General features: G+C 63.9%; 1 non-coding gene across 1 annotated transcript; it reads left to right on the top strand.

Annotated features, from left to right (window-relative positions):
- Positions 1 to 3,148: 3,148 nt before the first annotated feature.
- On the top strand, positions 3,149 to 3,267 carry LOC131869383 (5S ribosomal RNA). Its single transcript, XR_009367766.1, has one exon. It is a non-coding gene; the product is annotated as a 5S ribosomal RNA (ribosomal RNA).
- Positions 3,268 to 6,447: the final 3,180 nt, after the last annotated feature.

Below are 6,447 nucleotides of genomic sequence, written 5' to 3' on the forward strand. Positions count from 1 at the left end.
ATCTTGAGCCCGCCCTGGTGCGCAGCCCAGCCAAGGTGTGCGCACCAAGGTGCCCACCCTGGCGAAGGTGCGCGCCCGGGCAATTAACCCAACTTCCAACTTCGCGCGCGCCAGGGTGGGAGCGCACCCAACAACCGGGCCTGGGAAGAGCCAATGCGAGAAACCCCACCAAACGCTCTGACAAAAAAAGAGGGGGCGCTCCAGTAACCCCGCTTCGGAGCGCACCCTGGGCAAACCCAGCCAGGGTGCCCACCCCGGCCAAGGTGCAGGCGAGGTGCGCACCCGGGGCAAACCGGGCTCCGACAACGTGCACGCCGCACCTTGGAGCACACTTCGTAGCGCTCCCGGGTGCGCACCTCAGAGCACACCAAGGTGGGCAGCGAGGTGCGCACCTTTGATGCGCTGCCTTCACTAATTTCCAGAAAAGGCAAAAAAAAGAGGAGATTTTAAAATTTCCGTTTTGAAAGATAGTGAAAAAAACGGAACGCGGGTGCCATCTTGAGCCCGCCCTGGTGCACAGCCCAGGTAAGGTGCCCACCCTGGCAAAGGTGCGCACCCGGGCAATTAACCCTACTTCCGACTTCGTGCGCGCCAGGGTGGCAACCGGGCCTGGGAAGAGCCAATGCGAGAAACCCCACCAAACGCTCCGACAAAAAAAGAGGCGGCGCTCCAATAACCCCGCTTCGGAGCGCAGCCGGGGCAAACCCAGCCAAGGTGCCCACCCCGACGAAGGTGCACGCGAGGTGCGCACCCGGGGCAAACCGGGCTCCGACAACGTGCACGCAGCACCTTGGAGCACACTTCGAAGCACTCCCGGGTGCCCACCGGCGTTGCGCACCGTGGTGGGCAGCGAGGTGCGCACCTTTGATGCGCTGCCTTCACTAATTTCCAGAAAAGGCAAAAAAAAATGAGATTTTAAAATTTCCGTTTTGAAAGATAGTGAAAAAAACGGAACGCGGGTGCCATCTTGAGCCCGCCCTGGTGCGCAGCCCAGGCAAGGCATGCGCACCAAGGTGCCCACCCGCGGTGCACGCCCGGGGCAAACCGGGGCTCCGACTTCGTGCAGGCCGCACCTTGGAGCACACTTCGGAGCGCTCCTTGGTGCGCACCATGGTGCCCACCAGGGCGCACCCGGGGCAAACCGGGGCTCCGACTTCGTGCACGCCGCACCTTGGAGCACACATCGGAGCGCTCCCAGGTTCGCACCAGCGTTGCGCACCTTTGATGCGCTGCCTTCACTAATTTCCAGAAAAGGCAAAAAAAAACGATATTTTAAAATTTCCGTTCTGAAAGATAGTGAAAAAAACGGAACGCGGGTGCCATCTTGAGCCCTTCCTGGTGCGCAGCCCAGGCAAGTTGTGCGCACCAAGGTGCCCACCCTGGCGGAGGTGCGCGCCCGGGGCAAACCGGGCTCCGACTTCGTGCACTGCATGGTGCCCACCAAGGCGCGCAACCCAGCCAAGGTGCCCACCGCAGCGAAGGTGCACGCGAGGTGCGCACCCGAGGTGCACACCCGGGGCAAACCGAGCTCCGACTTCGTGCACGCCGCACCTTGGAGCACACTTCAGAGCGCTCCTTGGTGCGCACCAGGGCGCGCAACCCAGCCAAGGTGCTCACCCCGGCGAAGGTGCACGCGAGGTGCGCACCCGGGGCAAGCCGGGCTCGGACTTCGTGCACGCCGCACCTTGGAGCACACATCGGAGCGCTCCCGGGTTCGCACCAGCATTGCGCACCTTTGATGCGCTGCCTTCACTAATTTCCAGAAAAGGCAAAAAAAAAAAAAAAACGAGATTTTAAAATTTCCGTTTTGAAAGATAGTGAAAAAAACGGAACGCGGGTGCCATCTTGAGCCCGCCCTGGTGTGCAGCCCAGGCAAGTTGTGCGCACCAAGGCACCCACCCTGGCCAAGGTGGGTCACGGGGTGGGTCCTAGGGTGGGTAACGGGGTGGGTACTAAGGTGCGTGCCAAGGTGGGTCATGGGGTGGGTGCCAAGGTGGGCACCAGGGTGGGTGTGCACCAACCCTAGCCAGGGGTAGGTCACGGGGTGGTTGTCGGGGTGGGCGTCAAGGAGCCAAGGTGGGTGGCAAGTAGCCAAGTTGCGTGCCAAGGTGGGTGTCGGGGTGGGTGCCAAGGATCCAAGGTGGGTGCCAAGGAACCAAGGTGGGTGTCTGGGTGGGTGCCGAGGTGGGAGCCAGGGTGGGTCCCAAGGTGAGTGCAAAGGTGGGTGCCAGGGTCAAGGTGAGTGCCAATGTGGGTTCCAAGGTGCCAGGGTCAGGGTGAGTGCCAATGTGGGTTTCAAAGGTGCTAAGTTGGGTGCGAGGTTGGGTGCGAGGGTGGGTGGGTGCCAAGGTGTGCTAGGTGGAAGCCCGGGTGGGTCGGCATCCCATGGGTGTCGAGTTGGGTGCCTGATGGGTGCTTCTTGTCAAGTTTTAGTCGTCGGGACTCATTTCGAGCCTTAGAGGTCGTTTCTTGTCCGGTTGCCCTGTCTTCGACCTGGGAACCCAATTTTGGTCCTCGGGTCCCATTTTTTTTTGTCTCGCATCCCACTTTTGGCCTGTGGCCTTTTCGGGGTCGATTCTCGTTTTGGGCATCAGAGCATGTTTCTTCTCCTAAAACCCAATATTTGTTTATTAAGTCTCGGAACACATTTTTGTTCTCGTGGACCCATCATGGGTCTTGGAACGCATTTGTGGTCCTTGGGTCCCATTTTGCATCCCGAAACTTGTGTTTTGGTGCTTGATCCCTATTTTGGGTGCCCACCTTGCACCAAGTGCGCACCCGGGGCAAACCGAGCGCCTTGGTGCACCGGGGCAAGATCGAGCGTGCACCCGAGGCGCCCCGAACATGCACCAAGGTGCACTCGGCCCACATGTGAGCGCAGGTCGTTGCGCCCGAGGTGGTGTGTGGGCACCGCGTTGCAGACGGGACACTGCACGCACACGACGCCCCGTCCAGGTGCACGCACGTAGGCCGGGCCGGGTGCACACCCGACGCCCTAGCAAGGTGCGCGCACCCGGGCAGGGCTCACACTTGGCGAACGGGGCGCACTTCGCGAGGGAGGGTGTGCACCTCGACGGGGGTGGGTGGCCGGGGTGGATTCGCACGTGGGTCGCGGTTTGCTAAGTACACACTGCGACAAGCTCATAACGGGTGCGATCATACCAGCGTTAGTGCACCGGATCCCATCAGAACTCCGCAGTTAAGCGCGCTTGGGCCGGAGTAGTACTGGGATGGGTGACCTCCCGGGAAGTCCCGGTGTTGCACCCTTTCTTAGTTTTTCGCCGGGCGTCGCAATGCTATTTGAATAAACCTTTTGCCCGTTTGCGTTCTCGTCGGGGCCGGGCCGGGCCGGGGTGCGCTGCCCGCACTACCGCGCGCGCGGGGGCGACACCGAGCGCGCACCCGAGGCGCCCCGAGCACACAGGCCACGGTGCAACCCGGGCGTTGTGCGCGCACCCCGGTGCGCCCGAGGTGCTGCGCGCGCACCCAGGTGAAATCGGTGTGCACCTCGGCCAGTGCGCGCTCGGTCGAGTCGCGCACGTTGGCCAAGGTGCACGGTGATGTTTCTTACTCTAAGGTTCCGCACCAGACGCCCGGGACAGGTGAGCGAAGCTGGGCGGGGCCGGGTGCGCGGCCGGGGCAGGTGCACGCAGCTGGAGAGAGCTTTGGAGCACACCAGAGGTGCGCACCTTGGAGCACACTTCGGAGCGCACCAATGATGCGCTCCATTCAAAAGTTTCCTGAAAAGGCAAAAAAAGTTGAGATTATAGAATTTCCCACTTGAGAGATTGTAAAAAAAAAAAATTTAAAATGAAGGAAACGCGGGTGCCAAGGTGTGCGCGCCCGGGTGCGCAGCCCAGCCAAGGTGTGCGCACCAAGGCGCCCACCCTGGCGAAGGTGCACGCAAGGTGCGCACCCGAGGCAAACCGGACAATTAACCCAACTTTCGACTTCGCGCGCACCTGCGCACCTTGGAGCGCACTTCGGAGCGCTCCTTGGTGCGCACCAATCTTGGGCACCTCGGAGTGCACCATGGCGCCCACCAAGGTGCGCACCCGGGGCAAACCGAGCTCCGACTTCGTGCGCACCTTGGAGCGCACGAAAGGTGCGCACCATGGCGCCCACCAAGGTGCGCAGCCCAGCCAAGGCGTGCGCATCAAGGTGCGCACCCTGGCGAAGGTGCGCACCCGGGGCAAACCGAGCTCCGACTTCGTGCGCACCTTGGAGCGCACAAAGGGTGCGCAACCCAGCCAAGGTGTGCGCACCCCGGGCAAACCGAGCTCCGAATCGTGCGCACCTTGGAGCACACTTCGGAGCCCTCCTTGGTGCGCACCGATGTTGCGCACCTCGGAGCGCACCCGGGGAAAACAATGCAATTAACCCGACTTTCGACTTCGTGGGCACCTCGGAGCGCTCTCGGGTTCGCACCTCGGAGCACACCGAGGTGCGCACCTTTGATGCGCTGCCTTCACCAATTTCCAGAAAAGGCAAGAAAACATTGAGAAGGTGTGCGCACCGAGGTGCCCACCCTGGCGAAGGTGCACGCGAGGTGCGCACCCGGGGCAAACCGGGCTCCGACTTCGTGCACGCCATGCTGCGCACCTTGGAGGGCCATGGTGCGCACCTTGGAGCACACTTCGGAGCGCTCAATGGTGCCCAACCCAGCCAAGGTGCCCACCGCGGCGAAGGTGCACGCGAGGTGCGCACCCGGGGCAAACCGGGCTCCGACTTCGTGCACGCCGCACCTTGGAGCACACTTCGGAGCGCTCCTTGGTGCGCACCAGGGCGCGCAACCCAGCCGAGGTGCCCACCCCGGCGAAGGTGCACGCGGGGTGCGCACCCGGGGCAAACCGGGCTCCGACTTCGTGCACGCCATGGTGCCCACCGCGGCGAAGGTGCACGCGAGGTGCGCACCCGGGGCAAACCGGGCTCCGACTTCGTGCACGCCGCACCTTGGAGCACACTTCGGAGCGCTCCTTGGTGCGCACCAGGGCGCGCAACCCAGCCGAGGTGCCCACCCCGGCGAAGGTGCACGCGAGGTGCGCACCCGGGGCAAACCGGGCTCCGACTTCGTGCACGCCATGGTGCCCACCGCGGCGAAGGTGCACGCGAGGTGCGCACCCGGGGCAAACCGGGCTCCGACTTCGTGCACGCCGCACCTTGGAGCACACTTCGGAGCGCTCCTTGGTGCGCACCATGGTGCCCACCAGGGCGCGCAACCCCGCCGAAGGTGCACGCGAGGTGCGCACCCGGGGCAAACCGGGCTCCGACTTCGTGCACGCCGCACCTTGGAGCACACTTCGGAGCGCTCCTTGGTGCGCACCAGGGCGCGCAACCCCGCCGAAGGTGCACGCGAGGTGCGCACCCGGGGCAAACCGGGCTCCGACTTCGTGCACGCCATGGTGCGCACCAGGGTGCCCACCGCGGCGAAGGTGCGCACCCGGGGCAAACCGGGCTCCGACTTCGTGCACGCCGCACCTTGGAGCACACTTCGGAGCGCTCCTTGGTGCGCACCAGGGCGCGCAACCCAGCCGAGGTGCCCACCCCGGCGAAGGTGCACGCGAGGTGCGCACCCGGGGCAAACCGGGCTCCGACTTCGTGCACGCCATGGTGCCCACCGCGGCGAAGGTGCGCACCCGGGGCAAACCGGGCTAGGACTTCGTGCACGCCGCACCTTGGAGCACACTTCGGAGCGCTCCTTGGTGCGCACCATGGTGCCCACCAGGCCGCGCAACCCAGCCAAGGTGTGCGCACCAAGGTGCACGCGAGGTGCGCACCCGGGGCAAACCGGGGTCCGGCTTCGTGCACGCCGCACCTTGGAGCACACATCGGGGCGCTCCCGGGTTCGCACCGGCGTTGCGCACCGTGGTGGGCACCTCGGAGCGCACCGTGGTGGGCACCTCGGAGCACACCAAGGTGGGCAGCGAGGTGCGCACCTTTGATGCGATGCCTTCACTAATTTCCATAAAAGGCAAAAAAAAACGAGATTTTAAAATTTCCGTTTTGAAAGATAGTGAGAAAAAGGGAATGCTGGTGCCATCTTGAGCCCGCCCTGGTGCGCAGCCCAGCCAAGGTGTGCGCACCAAGGTGCCCACCCTGGCGAAGGTGCGCGCCCGGGCAATTAACCCAACTTCCAACTTCGCGCGCGCCAGGGTGGGAGCGCACCCAACAACCGGGCCTGGGAAGAGCCAATGCGAGAAACCCCACCAAACGCTCTGACAAAAAAAGAGGGGGCGCTCCAGTAACCCCGCTTCGGAGCGCACCCTGGGCAAACCCAGCCAGGGTGCCCACCCCGGCCAAGGTGCAGGCGAGGTGCGCACCCGGGGCAAACCGGGCTCCGACAACGTGCACGCCGCACCTTGGAGCACACTTCGTAGCGCTCCCGGGTGCGCACCTCAGAGCACACCAAGGTGGGCAGCGAGGTGCGCACCTTTGATGCGCTGCCTT

The sequence above is a fragment of the Cryptomeria japonica genome, unplaced genomic scaffold (genome assembly GCF_030272615.1).
Source record: "Cryptomeria japonica unplaced genomic scaffold, Sugi_1.0 HiC_scaffold_246, whole genome shotgun sequence".
Lineage (NCBI taxonomy): Eukaryota > Viridiplantae > Streptophyta > Pinopsida > Cupressales > Cupressaceae > Cryptomeria > Cryptomeria japonica.